This window comes from Corvus hawaiiensis, chromosome 3 (assembly GCF_020740725.1).
Source record: "Corvus hawaiiensis isolate bCorHaw1 chromosome 3, bCorHaw1.pri.cur, whole genome shotgun sequence".
Classification (NCBI taxonomy): domain Eukaryota; kingdom Metazoa; phylum Chordata; class Aves; order Passeriformes; family Corvidae; genus Corvus; species Corvus hawaiiensis.
Window position 1 is genome coordinate 83,908,781 of NC_063215.1, and position 18,918 is coordinate 83,927,698.

Consider the following 18,918-nt stretch of genomic DNA (forward strand, 5'->3'; position numbering starts at 1 on the left):
GTGCAGTTGACTGAATATTTTGAAAGGCTGCCCTCAAATTTGCATTCTTTCTTCTGATAGTCCTGTGACTAACAAACTGATGTACTTGTGAAAGCTAAACAAACTTCCACAGGCAGAAATTATGAATTCACAGATCAGCCTTTTCCATTAGAAAGAAAACAAGAGAAACCCCACCCAAAACCTGATTCTCTTATTAGATTTGGTCTGTTAAAGACTTAATTTTTGGTATTGAAATGAGATGTGGCAGTCATTGTGCCAGGTCAACACTGGAAACTGTAATTCTGAGAAAGGTGAAAAAGACTTTTTGAAACAGAATCTGTCGACATCCATAAAACCCCCAAATCCGGATACCTTGTTCAGTTGAGTAGCTGTGTTGACTTTTTTAAAGAATGTGGCATATTGTTTCTAGTCAAAAATGTTTTTGTCTGCTCATTTTGCAGTAAGATAGATTACCCATGCTGTATGTGCAAATTGTGGTTGTACTCAGTGGTCCAGGCATATGGACATTTGTGTTGACTAAGCTATTTTAACAACTCTTATCAACTCTGTCAGCAAAGCAGTTACACATTTTAATGTGGTAGTATTCCAAGTTTCTCAGCATTCATCTACCTTTCTTATCATCTCTAAAGAAGGCTGCTGCAGTTTTTGAAGAATCATTATTTATTCATCTTAATTTAGGAAATTGCCTTATCTGAAACTGAGCTGAAGTCCACATATAAATAAGCAGCACCCAGACTGTAAAGAAAACCAGATGCAGTGGGCCTCCTACACTTCTAATGGCCTCCAAACATGTGGTCTAGTACTTCTGGCTAAATGCACATCACAGATTAGGCTTTCACCTCTGCTGTGAACAAGTAAATACCATTTCTAGAACAAAACATTGAATTTCAGTTACCAATTCTGTATGATCGCTGCATTTTATATATATTCAGAAGTAGAGACAGAGGCATAGTTTATTAAGAAACTATGTTTAAGATACACAGTTTGCAAGTAGTGCTCTTCTAAATGTATAGTGAAGAGTGCTCTACTTGCTTTGTCTTTGTTTAAAACAACCTTATTTGACTGAAATTTCCTTGACACCCTAAGCAAAATACCCCTTCTGAAGAGATGAGCATTTTGGTACAGTGTTTTGCTGGCAGCTTTGAATGTACTCCTGTAAAGCTGTCAGGGGCCGTGTGCGAGGCTCTGAGACCAGCGCTGTTAGCATGGAAGTGAACCTGAGCTGTTCCCTGGGTAGGGTTGGTTACCTGGGACTCAGTGCCAAGGCAGCCCTGGCTTCTGAGTCAGAATATGGGCAACCTAAGCTTGAGTTTGCTTTCAGGACAGTTTATCCTTTTGAGGAATAAGGCTGATCTATTCCAGCCAGGTGCTTAAGCTCAGATACAACTGAGTGAATAGGCAAGACGACTTGCCTTCTCAGCTAACCAGCTGAAATACCATTTCCTCGTCATAAGCAGAATTATTGTGCTTATCAAATTCAGCTCAGTGCCTTTTTATATGTGCCTATGACCCTATGTATGTATTTAGTCTTGAACGTTTTTTAAAATTTGTGAGTGATTAATAGAAGATGCAAAATGACAAAGCAGAGATGAAATATGACAGTTTTTACTGTTGAATTATTTGAGTTTTTTTGTGTCTTTAAAATGTTTCTGTTTAAGTTATTATTATTGACTCCTTCAGTATTTTGCATATATTGCTCAGATGCAAAAACTGAGGCAGAAATTTATCTGCCGAGTATATTGAAAAATCAATAATGAATGCTAGAATTCTTGCTGACTCATCTCTTACTTGTTGGGTTACTCTGTTTTTAATTGTTTTCTTGTTCAAGGTTTTAACCTGGAATTGAGTTTTGGTGCAGGAGATTTTTTTTTAACCGTGTATTTCGAATTATGCATTCCCTCTGCTTTTGTTTTTTTTTTTTTTCTTCAGCTGCAGTAGTTTACTTTAGAGTGTTCTTCACTCATTTTCTTGTAGCATACTACATACAGTTCCACTTGAATGCTTAGAAGTATATTATATTTGCCTTGTTGAAATGAGGTTGATACATGGCTGGGAGAAATTTACACCTGGTAAGTGACAGCAGCAAGTTTGTATTACACAATTTAAAAAGGTCATAGGTCATTTGGTCACTATTCTCCATTAGTTTGGATTACAATATTGCAAAAAACCCAAACCCCTAGGATATGCATGAAAGGCATGTGCTTCTTTGTACAATCCCTAAAAGAATTTTTTTATACAGCCTAGTCTAGTCAAGGGGCAGTTCTTGGATCATGTCCCTTCATCAAAACAGAATGTAAATCTGAACCTCTTTGATGTTCTCAGTACTTCTGCACAGTTTGCAAACAAATGATAAATTTTGTCTGGAGCAATTTGCAAAGTGGGGGATGGGAATAGATGTTTAGCCAGAAAAAATTATTAGGGTTTTTTTTTTCCTTTTCTTTAAATAGTTATATTTGAAGCTTTGTTTTGATTTCAGTTTGGTAGGAAGGGAGGAAATAGATGTACATAATCATTGCCAGCTATGGGGGACATATGTCCTGTGGACATAGGGAGCACCTCAATTCCATACCTGAAGTAATGTTTTTGCCACTTTTTAGGATGTTTCTCTTCTGACTAAAAAACGTAGGCTTTTTTTTCCTGTGTGTAGACTAATACATACCCTTGATAGCATTTGTATCCATCTTAAAAATAAAAAAATTAAAATAATAAAAAAATTCCTCATTTACAGTAAGATTTTTAGATCATCCTGATAATTACATCCTATTATTCCCTTATATGAAGATGTACTAATTCACTGTTGTCAATCTTAATATTTTTAAATGCTAAATAAAAGGTAGTATTTCAGAATGTCCAAACCCATGTCATTACCTAAAGATAGCAACAAAAGTATGAAGAGTTTTTTTAAAACTAATTTACAGTGTTGTGACCATATTTTGTAGTCTCTGTCTGGGAGTGCTGTAAATGCCTGGGCAATTGTTGCATATCAGGACTGCTGATCTTGCTTTACCTAGAATACATGCATGTTCACAAATGCCACTTCATCACTCCCAGCTCTCCAGATGTTTCAGATAGGTTCTTGAAGTTTTTTATAATTATATTTTCCACACATGTGCATGTGACACTCAAACATGTGAAGAACAGTTTGCTTATCATTACTGGGGAGATGTGTGCACGTGTCTAGAATAATGTACTCTGAGTCTGGAGGGATAAATCTTCTCCTGTTTCTAGTTTTCCCAAAAACATCTTTGGAGAATTTTAGTTTGTACTGTCTATTAAATTAAACTTCATCCTCCATCTTGCTGTTTTCAATATTTTCTTTCCAAGCATATACAGCTTTGCATGCTACAACTTCAATTGTTTGAGAGGACTGAACTATTGAATGAGGGAAATAGATGGAGTTCTTTTTGAAAGGATCAAGAAAAAACAGGTACTCTAAAAAGTAGGGTGGATTTTGACCCTATTTTCCCAATGCAGTTAATTCAATGTTTTCAGTTTCATTTTGCTGTTAGGCCACTCTCTAGTTATTCTGTCCTAAAAAAACCCCCAAAAAACCACATTACTTTCTAGCGCTTCTCTTCTGTAACTTACTTCCTTTTTCTTTTTTTGTGATCTTTATTTTCAAGTCACATTTGATTTTGGCTTGGTTTCCTCAGGGAATATGATATGTAGGTGAGAAGGAAAGAGACCCCTTAGTGCCTTCACTAAGGAAATGGCCGCCACAATATAGTAATGGACACAAGATAATAGAGGCAGGTAGATGTGAATGACAACCAAGGAGACCAGGCTTTGTGAGTTCTGCTGTTTGTGAATTCAGTCTGCGTCAAGAATTTTCAGTGCAAAAACAGATATGAAGCACACACAAAATTTGTCCTGTTTGTTTCGTCATGGTGACGATGTTAATTATGGACATATAGAATGAATTAGCTGCCATTTATTTTCATTTATTTTAGAAAAGGACAAACCTATATACACATACATGTGTGCATGTGAGAAGAGACCTTCTGTTAGCTGGGACTCCCTTTTCTGTCCATCCCAGGACAGCGATATAGCAATAAAGGAAATTTGGCAGAATTAGTAATGGGGGAGAAGTGCAATCAGATCATATAACAGAAGCACTTTCAAGACCTGTAGGAAAATATGACAGTGCTTTTTCAACTTTTGCATGACCTTTCTCCTGATGAATGGTTTCATTTGCATGAGATGCTGAAGCTTGGGCCAAGCCCAGAAAATCTACTTTCCCTTCAAATTTATATTTCTGAGAAAATTCAGCCATGGGATCCATGTTGGGGGGATTTTATTACTCCAAATCATCTTCATATTTGCATTCTCTGGGAAAAAATAACCTTATAGAGAGAAAAAAGTCTCCAAGAAAACCATCAGTTTCAACACTCTCTGTTAACAGTATAGTAAACCCCAAAAAAGTCAAGTATTTAAACCCTCAATTAATGCAACTTCAAAAATGTGTGACTATATTAATATTTTAAATTTTTTTTTGTGACATAATTTTGTTAAGAAGAGTTTTTATGTTTTTAAGGTGGGAGAGAAAATGTTATTTCGTGCACAGGCTTGCTGACTAGCCACATAATCTGTCTTCTTTCATTTTTCCTCCCCATACTCTCATTGCTTCGTTCTGGGTCATTTCAGAAACTAATTTTTTGAGTTCCTTGTGTTACAGAGATTTGTAAACGAAAATGTATTAGCACACTTTTGGGTACCATTAAAAAACTGTTTCCATCTTTAGAAATCTTTTTAAATATCCAGGTGTTTTCGACAACTACAAATCCTGCCAGCAGGGGTCAGTTTAGTACCAATGGAAATTGAAATGGCAGTACTGCACACTTGAGCTAGAACAAATGTGAAGCTCGTATAATCAGACTACAAATAAACTGTGTGTATAACTTGGTAGAGAGTGACTAAACCAATTTTTGCTGTTCCTACTGGATTTGAGTCCTTTCTTAAAAGTCAATGAATGAATAACCATTTCTGGAGTTTTGCTGATTTCCCACAATATTTTCAGTATTTTGTCCTTTAAGAGTATGTGAATGGTGTATTTGACACTTTGCAAAAAAAGTGAATCTTCATTACAAAAAAAAAAAAAAAAAAAGCATAGAAACAATAGGATATGAAAAAAGGACTGATTTCTGTGATGTCTCACATTTAAACTGAAAAATTTGAACCTTAGGTAGGTACATGAAAGTCTTCAGGTCAAGTTCTTCAAAGGCAGGAGTACTGGTATATGCATAGAGCTTACACATCACCTGAACCTTCACATCCCTCCCACCTTCCTTCCTCCCATAAAGAAGCCTGCATTGACTTCTTTAGAACCACTGGTGAGCTCTTGAATTCCTAGTGTTTGCCTGAGATCATTCATTAAGGTAAACGTGTCTAACATACAAAATAGAAAGCAGGAGGAGGAGAAAATAGGGGGGAAAAAAAAGTGTCTGATATAGAGAGTTACTGTGAACTTTATATTTTTTGTGCAGTTGCTTTTTTCTGCAGGTATCTGGCCTTGTCCTCTGTTTGCAGTCTTTGCCATTTTGATGTGTGTAGCATTTATAGAAGAACTACCTAGGTACATCCAGTTTCAGATTCTTGCATTCCAGGAAAAGGTAAATGACAGCATATATCTTTTAGAAAGGTTTAACTCTCTTGTTAGTTCAGTAGTGACACCTGTAGAAATTCTTAGTTTGCGTTTGATCACTCACAAGTAGAGTTCAAATTAAGTCAAATACCTACTTCTAATGATATAATTGATGTAATGTAATGAGGTACATGAGGCTAGGGTTACAAAGAGCTGTTTTTTAAGTGAGGTATAAATATAATAGGAAACATAACATTGAGAACATTCAAAAATTCAGTTCTTTATTCAAATTTGTTGCCCAGTCAAGACTGAAATAACATATTTCAAGATTGAAAGACTGGAATGACATCATGTTATTGGAAAATTTTATGACTGTTTGTAGCAGCAGCAGCAAATATAACAGTTTTTAATTTGTCTTGATTTATTTTTAATCTCCTTTTCTTTGAAAACTGTATCCTCTTCCGACTTATTTCTGTTCTTCCAATTCCACTCTACCACATTCTGCATATTAGGTAACTGAAGTGGGTATGACTTTATGGATTATTAAAATTAAAATTCAGGGCAAGGACCCATCTTCTGTTTTTATTTATCCTCATTTCTTAGAGATTTTCTGTGATGATTTTGACTTTGGTATCTAAAGCTGGGTCAAGATTCCCCAAAATATTGGGGCTTCAGGTACAAACATTAGACACTTCTGTCCATGTTTACCTTTCTCAAAGGTCTTAGTGACTTGGCCATCTTTTCTCTGGAGAGAGGTCATGAGTTAGAATACAGTTTTATTCACTGTGCTTTTAAATACTTAAAAGGGAAACATTTTCCTATTAGAATATAATAGTCTTTTAAATGATCTTGTGTGAAGTTTGATACAGCAAGGAATAAAATAATTATGAACATCTGGGGACAAACTGTATTTCCTTTTAAAACCTACTCTGTCAATTATGCACCTGTTGGCTGACTTTCTGTTACAAAGTTAGCTTTGGCCAACTGGTGAAAAATTGCTGGTTGCAAGATTGCTAATGCTTGCAGAATGTTACAAGTGTTGAGTCCCATTTTCCTTCCTCAATTAGAGAGTAGGTGTGGTGATAAATCTTAGTTCAAAAAGCAGCTGGGAGCTGTCTTTCTCAGTTGTCCCTTTTGAGCTGCCACAATTCAAAGTTCTTTGCCTCTTTTATGTGATCCCATGTGTTTACCTGTCTGCGTTGCCACCTGTGGTTTTTTTCCCCAGACAGACAACAAAACAATACTTCTCTTACCAGTCTAGTTCCCCTGAGATGGATATACGAGTCTTGGACACAGATTATAAGTCATTATTCTTTCTAGTCAGTTGAACCCTTGAACACAAAAAATTGAGCTGACTTCTGCTCTTCCTTAGTATTTTATCACTTCCTTCTTCAGTTATGCTCTTGCACTCTCTTAAATACACTGGGCACCAGCCTTTCAATGTCTGTCCTCACATACTGTGTCCTCATCTTTGCTTAAGTCTTAGAAACAGGATTGCTTGCTCAGAACTATTTGTGGTTCTCCATTTCATCCTCCACAAAGGACAAAGTCTTTCTTTTCTCAACTGCTAGTCTTCCTTTGAAAAAGTAGGAGTTTCTTCCCATGAAGACTATTTAGATTCTCTTTACTTAGAGAATATTATGAGACTCTTGACCTAGTATGTTTTTGATTTTAAAAGTCCCAGCAACAACATTTCTGGAGAAATGTCTCTTGTACTTCTGTTCATGGACCCAAAATGGGCCTGGGTCTCCCAGTATTGTGTGCTAGGGTGTTAGAGGAGGACTGCTATGTTTTCTGCAGAGGGGAAGTGGGAAGGAGCACCAAAACTGAAAATTCTTCAATTCCTGCTGCAAACCCTGCTATTACCTTCAATGTCTTGTCAATTAGTACAAAACCTAGGATGCTTCAATCAATACTCTATTGCAGGGCTTTTATCTTTGCAGAACCTGGATCAGGCTTATAGTGTCGTGCTTGCAGGATGTGGAAAATGGCTCACGAGGATAATATTGGCAAAACTCTCCATGATATGGAAGTAATTTGCTATAATCATCAGGTTTTCAGATGCAATCACTTGATAATTGCATACTTTGAGGCTAGTGAAATATAGTAACAAAGAACCACTACGTCTGTAAGTGGAAATGTTGCTTTAAAATGTATATAAGCCCCCAGTGCATAAATGCCCCAGAGGATGAGAGGTGGCAGGTGGGAATTTCTCCTGTTTGTTTTGAAATCAGGTCTAATAAAGTAGGTGGTCTGAGAAACCAGACACCTGCAAAGGACTCTGATGGTCAGAGGATTCTCTGAAGTTTGGTGTTTCAGTGCAAACCGTGACAAGGAAACACTTCTATGTGAAGGTATCTAGGATAGTGACAGGGTCCCCAAATTTATACTGATGGGTAAAAGAAGTGTTGCACAAGAAAACAGAATACACTATTATGCAATATTAAAAAGCCCCATGTTCCCAACAACCATTACACACCCTGACGCCTTTGCAACTGAAAGATGGCTTATTTCAGGTAACTGATTCCAGCATCTGCCAATGACTGAGGCAGAAGCTGGTCTGTGCTTGTGTAAATCAGAGGGCCCACAAGGCAGCGATAACAATGTATGAATTTTGTGGCTATTGAAGTTTCATTTCTCAATCTTCATCAGTTGTATTTTGGCCAGAAGCCAGGGAATTCATCTTAATAGGGAGCCGAGAAAACAATGATCTAGTGTGGGTAAGATTCTTAGTACATAGAGAATGTTTGTCTTGTCGAAATTATGCAGCATGAGCTTCCCTCAAAAATGCAGAGGAAAACTAGCAAGCAAGAATGACAGTATTTTCCATCTCATTGCTCAATATTTTCAAATAGTCCTTCATACAAGAATAGGACAAAATATGTGCGAAATGACCCCGTGTGGGTAGAGCAATGGTGTTGAATATTGACATTCAATTATGTCCATAGCCTGTCCCATGAAATAAACTTCAGCAATTCCTGCTCAAGGGGAGGACAACACAAACATTAGAAGGCATGCTGGGTAGGAGAGCATCTAGAAACAATGCAGATGGATGCTTGGAAACAGTGGGTTTCAGATATGATTTTCAGCAGTTCTGATCTGTGATTGGCAGGTTTTGTTAAGAAAGCATCCTGACTTTTGAATTCATCTTCTCTAAAACAAAGCAACATATATGGACCCTCAGAATTCAGAAGTAATCTTGATTAACTCTATTGACATAACTTCCAGAGAGCAGTTCACTCTTCATTTCAGAGCAGGTATGGTCTCAAGAGGAGCCAGGAATTCAGTGTGGTCGTGAGGTTTTCAGCTGTGATTTCAGTCAAGAAAGAGGGAGGACAGAGCCCGATTTCTTCTCTGTCAAGACCAGTGGCAGGACCCAAGGGAATGGCCTGAGGTTGTGCCAGGGGAGGTTTAGGGTGGATATTAGAAAAAGGTTCTTCACCCAGAGGGTGGTCAGGCACTGGGACAGGCTCCCCAAGGAAGTGGTCACAGCACCAGCCTGACAGAGCTCAAGAAGCATTTGGACAATACTCTTGAGCACATGGGGTGACTCTTGGGGATGGTGCTGTGCAGGGCCAGGAGCTGGACTCGATCTATGTGGGTCCCTTCCAACTCAGCTTATTCTGTGATTCCGTGAGTCAGAGAAGCTTGTTTTTTCACTAAGGTCAAGCTAAAGGTGGGCAAAAATAGGTTCTCAGGAAGTTTATCTAATGGCTGAAGACATTCAGCATGCATTTTTGACATTATATTAAGAATATTTTTGGACCTAATGGTTTAAGCAGCTGTATTTTCTCCCTTGCTCTGCAGAACCAAATCTATCTGTATCATCTGTAGTACAATCTTTTGTTATGACTTCTGATGCTCTTTAAGCAACCTTAGTGAAATACGTAGAAGTAAAATGATTAGACTTGGCTTTCCTCTCCAGTTTAAGATGATGTCTAAACTAGTGATTTAAATTTGGTGCTTTTAAAATGAAATAAAATTTACTATCTGTGCATTCTGCATGCCAGCCCATATAATTCAGAAGTGTAGCTGGAAGTGAGACAGAAGTGATAGTATCTTGTGCAGCAAACTGTCTTGTGCAGCAGTGACAAAAGTGATCCTGACACACTGTACAACCTTTGGGGTAAAGTCCTTATTGAAAGAAAAAGCCTTTATAGAAATCTGTGCTTTGAATAGCTTTTTGCCCTCTGAAGAGTATATTTATTTCTCTCCCTGCTAAACTGGTAAGAAGAAAGACTTCATTAATATGAAGCTGTACATGTGATGTGTTCTTCTTGGCTTTAGTTTCTCATTTTGCCCTTAATGTTATTAAACAATTAGTTTTATAGTAGTTTTATTTCTAAGGCAAGAACAAGGTGTTCTCAGTTTTTCTTTGTGTATGTAAAACATGCAGTGGTGAAAAAGTATAGACACTATGGGAAAGGATGACATTTCTTTGTGCTGGAGGAATATTCTAAATTGCATTAGAGGAGGTCTTCAGAAGAAAATCAATAGGACACTGTTTTCTTGCTAGGGATAATTTGGATTACCTTATGTTTTTCAGCATTTGCCCATATTTCCTACAAAGATAAACAAAGCAAAGTCAAATCTGTCTTAGGCCAGTGTCACTATGCTGATTATATAAATTTGTTATTTCTAGTATTAGATTAAATTAATAGGAAAAATCCACTGGCTTGTTCTGTTCTCAGAACAAGCTCTACCCAGCTATATGAATATGTGAGGAGAGAAGAGATACAAGCTCATAAAAATGAATATAAATATAACATATATAATAAATAGTAATAATAATAACAATATAATCTACTATTCTCTATGCAGCAGCATTTGCAGACTAGAGACAGATCAAAGGGGTTGCTAGAAAAAATGACCTGTATGCTGGTTAATAAGAAAACAGACTAAAGCATTATTGATCCAGTAAACTGAAGGCTTTTTAGTTCATTCTTATCTCTCTCTGCTCTATGCCTGTTCATAGGTTTTCCAAGTATAAGCACTAGAGAATACTGAATTTCTTTTCCTTTTGAATTCTTTCTGAACTATTACATTAAGATCATCATTGTCATTGAGAAAAATCTGAAGGTGCCAGCTTTTCCTTCTCTAGTAATTTTATTAAAAAAAGAAAAAGCACAGAATTTGTTCAATTTGGCTAAAAATTGGTTTAGGTAAACTAGTAAAAAATCTTACTTGAACACATCTGGACTTGTTTAAGGTTGACATGAGCTAAATCAGTATGTATACAAGTAGTATACAACTACATTGTACTGCTTTTATTCAGATCAAGTTATTTTTCCTTCAGTTTAGCAAATAATTTTAATACTAATTTCAAACTGGTGTATTTGGATGCTGATGGTGTACAGAAGCCTGGATTCAACTCTTCTATTGAAGTTTAATTCACTAGATAGGTATGTCAAGTAATGAAGCTGTCTTCATTTTCTCATGATGTTTTTGAAGCTGAAATATCAAATTGAGTTTCGTCTTAAAAAGGAAGGAAAAGAAAAAAACCTCAGCCAGCAATGAATGTCAAACCTCACTGAGTTGTTTCAAGCTGTGAGAGTGTAAGGGTTTAGACACGTGAACAAAGTAGGTGTTGTTAACTGCTCTGTGGTAGCTGTCCATAAACATACTCCAGCACTTCAAGGTAAAACACTGTTAATGAGCTCCTATGCCTAAACTGCATAGTAGTGAGAGTGTGCAGACTGTTTTTTCCAGAACAAACTGATGCCCTTTCAACTTCATCTCTGGTCACTTAGCTTTGTAGTGCCATCTCTAATAAACATTTTTAAAAGTGTTTGTGCTTTGAAAGAATGAAACAGATAAAATAACTAGCTGTTCTGAAATTTGTGAAGGCATTTTGAAGAAACTGTTACTTCTGCTAAAGGTAGGAAATTGGATTTTTTGGCATCTCTTCCTTTGCTTTCTACCTGTAAGCTGTTGGAGGCCCTGCAGAGGCATGGAAATGGGTGTCTGAATCATAGCAAGAGCCAATTAATTTAGGTATGGGAACCATCTACAGCAGTCACCAAATTTCAAGGGTAATCCACTCTAGCCACATTGTTAGAAGAATAGATAAGTGCTTAATAGGCAGATTTCTGGACTTATTTTCACAAGCAGTTGATTTGAGGAAGATTAACCTGTCTCCTATAAATTAACTTGGAATCATAATGGTATTACTGACAAATGCCAGAGTATCCATTCCTGCTTTGAAATATGTTAAAATTTTTTCACTTACTTTTTGGTGGAAGTGAGTTTTAAACACATAACTTGGGAAGAATATTTGATTTATCCATTTTGAATTTACTGTCTTTTGAGTGTTTGCTTCAATTTCTTAATTCTTACATTATGAGCAGTTCATGGCTGGTTTTTAGACTATTCACAATGTCATGTGCTTTTAGGTTTTCTTTCCAAAGGTAAAAGTCATGATTTGTTTTTCATACATATGACTTAATATGATTTTCTTCACTCTCCTCTTTAATCTAATAATTCAGTATATTACTGAATATTTTAATATTTAAACCACATGGTTTCCCATACTGTTCCTTATTCATCTTCGTTGTTTTTTAAATACAGCTGCTGATTAGCTGATGTTTTTTTTTTCTCTACCATTACTCTCTGTGTTGCTAACTTTCTTGAGTTGATAATTTGGATAGTCATTTTTCTCACTTATTTTGCATTCATCAAATTGGAGTATATTTTGCTTTTGCTTTAGTAGTTCATTTAGTATGCTCTGAAGTGCCTTATTGTATTCTCTGGTCCTGCACAATGTAATAACTTTTATCTTCAAGTATTGCTGCCATTTTTATTTTATCAATTTCCACTTCCCCCGCCGTTCTAGGTTGCTAGTAGAAGGAAATACAAAGCATGTACTGTGTGAGCTGAAAAGGTACTGCTGTGCCTCTTTCTATGGTAAATCAAAATTCAAAAACCAATAGAATTCACTGTGCTCCAAATCTGTTGGCTAGTTTCAGTGCTGAAAGGTGTGGGAGGCCTAAAAATATGAAAGAGAATAAAGCTGCCACCTTCTTGCTTCTCACTTCCAAAGTTTGAAGTAGGTAAATAAAATGGGAAAATTAGCCTAAAGATTATAGTTTCCCACATATAATTATTATATTGCATAAAATTTTTTAAAACTTAGAAAACAGGAGAGAATTGCTTTAAACGCTAAAAACAATGTCAGTTTATGAGTTTGGACTTGAGGAACTGGTGTTTCCCATGCTTAATTTCCTGCATCCGTTCAAAACCACCTACTTTTTAACATTTCATGGTCTCTGAAGCAAATAATAGTGATACCCCAATCCAGAGTAGTGAATTTAGATGAAGAATAAGCTGCAGGGACAGAAGAATTGTGAAAAAGCAGAAAAAGATTCTGCTTTGTTGTTGACATTTCTGGTAGTTGAAAAAGACAGACTAAGAAAATGATCTCTGAGCGCAACTGTCTGAAAGTAGAATATTTTTCTGAATTTTTTGAGTGGCATTAGTAACCCTATTATAGTTTAATTTTCATGTTTCACATCCTTTTTCTACTATTTAGTGAACCCAGAAAACATTGTTTGCAAATCATAGATCAGTTTAATTCCAAGGAAAAAGCAGATAAGCATAAATGCACAGGTATATTTGCAGTGATTCAAAGCACAACTCAATGCTATAAATGTGCAGTGCCCCATTAACCTTTTAGATTGGAGGCATGTATCCACATCCAGTAAGTTTCCTTTTAAGCAACAGCTGCAAAAAATATTGCTGCTGTTTGTGTCATTAATTAGGTTCTTTTATAGATTTAATCTCCGCTGCAGTTTCTAGAGAAGAAAACTGGTATATAACCTGTGAAGAGGAAAAGAGATCACTTACTTATATTTCCAAAGGTCAACTCATATGTTACTAATTCATTTTTTACTATTGCTTCTCCTCAGTATTATGAAGTTTTCCTGTTTGGTTTTTTTCGTAATTTTCATAGCTTCTTAGATTGATAACATTTATTAAAATGCAGATTGATGACCTTCCTCAATTTAGTGAACGTCTTTCTTTGAAGATTATATAGCTTGGATGGGAGAAAATAGAAACTCTTTCTGTAAGCAGATTTATTTGCTATATCAAGATGAAATGACGGATTACTAACAGAATGTGTTTTAAAACATTTATTATATTTGAGATACTGCTTTAGTCCATGCATTTTAGAATCAGTTATAAATTAAAACATTGATGCTAAGATGCACAGAAGATGAAAGTATTATCCATTTGCTCCAAAGAGTGCAATGATTTTCAATATTAAAAAAATAATTTTTTTAACTGTTAAATTGATTTGGTATTTTTAAATTATATTGGTTATGAATTTTGCTAATTTTTAATATGGTATTGTTGACCGTGTGTTAGCTATTTCAGGGTAGTTATCAAATAGTTGCTTTTTCACGTGACAGATTGAAACTTCATTGGTACATCACTTCAGACCCTTTTTCTAAAGATTGTCAAGTGTAGCAGTTCTCCAACTCCAGTTATAATCAGTGATGTAGTTCTACTGAAGTTTTTATTGATAATGTTAAGGGAACTTTATCCTAAGCCTTTTGTTAGTCCTACTGCTTTCCCTGATGCCCTTGCTAGGCTCCTGTTCTTTCTTTGCCATCCCACAGACTACAGTGAATCATGCTGTGATATGGAAAGGCAGCCACCTTCTAGAGGGTGATACAAATACATGGCTTCCCTTGATATCACCATGACCTGTAGAGTTTTTGTAAGCTATTATGTAAATCTTACATGGGTACTATAAAACTACAAAATTACTTTTAAGAAATTTGGTTTCTGTTTTTTATGTGGGACTAAAGTTTTTTAAAAGTTGTGTCAGTGATAACTTGTGTATGTAATCTGAAGGATACCTTGAAAGGTGGGTATACTTGGACTATGCATTTGTGTAATGAGAAGAATGACAGCATTGTCCAGAGTGGCACCAAGGTAAACTTGGTTAGGAACAAGAGGCAAAGGGCTAGACAGAGATAGACATAGCCATAAGATATCAAAAAGAGCTTTTCTGCTCTCACATCTGCTTATTTGAAGTACAAGCCCCTTGCTTGTACTTCAGTAGATGGTATTGTGAAGTACCTACTTTCCTCACACATAACAAATTATAGAAAATGCAGGCAAATATGAGCAGAGTTTCTTCTTGTTTGTGTTTTGTAGCCTTTCTTCTACATTTTTTACTTTGTATCTGTGTGCCAGCTCTGTAATGGAAATGCTATCTGTATATGCTATTGATAATGGTGGGACTGGAATAATTCTCAAGTGTCCTGTCATTTTACAGCTACTTTACCTTTTTCAAAGAGGAGTTGGTATCCAACGATTTGACTGTTTGAAGATTTTTCAAACACGCTGAAACATAAAAACGAGATGAGAGAGGGGCTGCTTTCATTGCGAGAATCAATCCTCCAACATCCTAAGTGGCCAGCATACTTGTGTCTCTGAGCTCTTGATGTTTGGAGAGAGATGAGCACAGTTTTCTGAACTTGTTCATGGAGACTGTCATTTGTGGCCATGAATTGTGGGTCCTGTCTGCAAGTGTCAGCAAAGGTGGTAGTTAATGCCAGTAGTGACGGCAGTTGCATTATAAAGTAAACTGAGATCAGCAGCTTAGAGATACATGAAACAGGTCAGAGAGTAGTGTGGGGATTTATTCTTCTTCCTTAGGGTTAATCTCTGTGATTTGCACAGGGATTTTCCTGTGCCCTTTTGGAAACCACTGGTGAGATGAAAGAGCAGAAGTCAAGACAAGAAAGCTGATAAGCTCTCTTTTTCTCTGCTCTGGAGTAGGATGTCAGCAGGATGGGATTCACTAGGACGAGGATGGGGCAATCAGAACAAAACAACAGCTGTACTAGGTCAAGCCAAAATCCACCTAGCCCACTCCTCTGTCTGATAGTGACCAGAAATAAATACTTAGGTATGAATAGAAAATTGTTTTCCTTCTAAGGTAGCTTTCTAAGATGCAGTATGCTGTAGTTTAAGTCTTTCCAAGCATAGTTGAATCTGGATTTGCTTGAGGCCTAAATTTACTTTTTTCCACTTAAAAATTTGATTCCATTCTTCTTTTCTACAGCATCATACAGAAATACAGTCTGTAATGTGATTATACTGTATCTGGAGTTTAATTTATTGTCAAAATTCTGTTGTCAAGTATAGAGTAGAATAGAATATGCTGAGTTGGACAGGACCCACGAGGATCATTGAGTCCAACTTCTGGCCTTGCACAGGACACCACAAAGATCACACCACGTACTTCAGAACATTGTCCAAATGCTTCTTGTTGAGCTTGATGCTGTGACCACTTCCCTGGGGAGCCTGCTCCAGTGCCCAACCACCCTGTGGGTGAAAAACCTTTTCCTGATATCCAACCTAAACCTCTCCTAACTCAGCTTTATGCTGTTTCCTTGAGACTTGTCACTGATCACAGGAGGGAAGAGATCTGTACCTGTACCTCCACTTCCCCTCAGGAGGAAGTTGTAACTGCAATGAGGTCCCCCCTCAGTCTCCTCTTCTCCTGGCTGAACAGGCCAAGTGACCTCATCCGCTCCTCATATGGCTTCCCCTCAAGGACCTTCACCATCTTTGTTGCCCTGCTTTGGATGTTCTCTAATTGCTTAATGTCTTTCTTATATTGTGGCACCCAAAACTGCCCCCAGGACTCTAGATGAGGCTGCCCCACTGCAGAGCAGAGGTGGACAATTCCCCCTCTCACCCAGCTGGCGACGCTGTGCCTGATGCACTCCAGGACACAAATGCCGGGGCACACTGTTGTCTCATAGTCACCTGGCCATCAGCCAGGACCCCCAGGTCCCTTTCCTGAGTGCTGCTCTCCAGCCTCTCGTTCCTTAGTCTGTCTATACACACAACCAGGGTTGCCCCATCCCAGGTACAGAATCCAGCATTTGCCCCTGTTAAACATATGGTTTGTGATTGCCCATCTCTCTAATTTGCTGCAGGACCTCTTTGCTCTTGAGGAAGTCGACAGCTCCTCCCAATTTAGTGTCATCATTAAACTTACTAAGTACCTTTAGAGTCTGCACCCAAATTGTTAATGAAGATGTTGAAGAGCACAGGGCCAAGGTTGGAGCCCTGTGGAACCCCACTAGCGACAGGTCCCCAGTCTGATGTCACCCCATTCACTGTAACCCTTTGCACCTGACCCATGAGCCAGTCTCTCACCCACTGCATGATGTGTTTATCCAGCTGTGTGCTGGACATTTTGTCCAGAAGGATCCTGTGAGAGACAATGTCCAAAGTTTTGCTGAAGTCCAAAAACATTACATCTGGCTTTCCTTGATAACTGGGTGGGTTGCCCTGTCGTAGAAGGAAATCAGGTTCAACAAGCAGGACTTTCCTCTCATGAAGCCATGCTGGCTGGGACCAACGACTGTGTTGTCTTTCAGGTGTTTTTCAATACCTCTCAATAATATTTTCCATTGTTTTGTTGGACACTGAAGTGAGACTGACAGGCTTATTTCTATTCTGCTTCATATTTCTCATATGTGAGTAAATGAGTGTTTGTTCATGATCGCCGTTCCGTGTGTAATTTTTCTCGTACTTAAGTTGGCTTTTCCAATGTGAGTCTGTTGAGCTTCTCTCAATGCAGACATAGCTGCGTGACTTCCATTCATGGCATTGCTCTTTGTAATGTTTTCAGTTCTGTTACATTCCCTTTGAAATCAGGTGGCCACAGCTGCATGCTGTGCTAGAGAACTGGATGCTCTATGAAGTTACTTGTCACATTGACATTTTTCTGGTTTTCTTTGTTCTATTTCTAATAGCACCTACAATTTAATTTGCCATTTTCACTGCTGCTTGGCTTTCAACTGATGATATTTTCAGAGAACTTTATATAAAGATACAAAAATCTCTGTTTTGATTAGTGTCATGATTTGGACTCTAAAGCACTGTATGGTGTTTGTGTTGTTGAGATTGTTTTTTATAAATGTGTTGCTCTGTGTTTATCAAAGTTGAATGTCATCTGCTAGTTTATTTTTCAGTTGCTCATTATAGAACTTCCACAGGTCTTTGTGGTCAGTGTAGGACTTAATTATTCTGACTAATTTTATATTGTCATTAGACTTTGTGAGATCACCTTCATTTGCACAGTGTAGTTTTAAGCACAGATGCATGTGAGACTCCACAGGACCTTTCTCCATTATGAAACACAACCACTTTTACAGTAATTTAGTTTCTTTCAACTACTTAGTAGTTTGAAATAGGATTTTTCCTCTTACTTGATGAAGTCTCAGGTTCTTGAAGGGAGAGATTTTGGTCAAGAGTTTTGTAAAAGCCTTTCTTAGAAATTCAGGTAGGCTGAAAGCTAAATTATAGTCATCTAGTCCATAGGTTAAATGATTTCTTTGAAGAAGTCTGGTAGATTTGTGAGGTCTCATTTCTTCTAAGAAAACTGTATAGACATATTAATCTCTATATTAATTCTGTTCTATGTTTTCTTTTTTCTTATTTCTACCATTTTGCATAATGTAGAAGTTGAAACTGGAGGTTTTAGTTTCATAGGTGCCCTCTGAAAATGGTTTGAAAAACTGGTTTCATGTTTTTCACCATTAATTGAATTTTTCAGTTTTCTGATGTTAAACATGGGTTTGTTGCTTTGATGCATTTGAGACATTTGCATTTGATGCCACAGATCACTCTTATTCCGGGATGATGAGCTGATTGTAGCTGTGACACAATGGTTTTTCCAACACAAAGCTTTCTGCTCCTTTTTTGTTCTGTCCATACCTGTGTTTTGTTGGAAAAGGAGTTAGTTTATGATAGAGCATAGTGATAAACAATGCTTTTTACACCTAACCAAAATACAGTATTAAAAGCCACAGTGACTAATAAATGATAGTTACCAATCAATTGGATATCTTATAATTTATTAGATGTTTTGCTGTAGCAATAGCTTGAATATGCAGTACCAGCATTATCAAAAATGAGTGTCTCAGAATGCCATAAAATATTCTGCTGAGCTCTAGTATCTGGCAAACCCCAGAAAATAATTTTGCTTTTAAGATCTCTAGGTCAAATTCTAAGGCGGTTTTGGGCATGGTGACTGTCTGCTTTGTTTTCAGTAAGAGCTTCCCAATGGATGTTCTCATTCAAGAGCTGAGCACTAAGTTGAATAAGGATCGATGTTGCTTACTTTCATATTCCCTGGGTGGTGATAGATTTCCTCTAGCTACAGTGTGGCATTTGTGCAAAGATAGATGCAATAAAGCCAGTTGTTATTGTTCTGGACAGGGCCTGAAGTTCAGGCTGCATACCAGCCACACGCACAACATGCAGCCCGCTGTAAAGCGCGGAGTAGTTTCTAGGAGAGTTAACAG

General features: G+C 37.2%; 1 protein-coding gene across 5 annotated transcripts in view; it reads left to right on the plus strand.

Annotated features, from left to right (window-relative positions):
* Positions 1–18,918, plus strand: part of SMYD3 (SET and MYND domain containing 3) — a 399,660-nt gene that overhangs the window by 95,897 nt on the left and 284,845 nt on the right. The window lies entirely within an intron of this gene.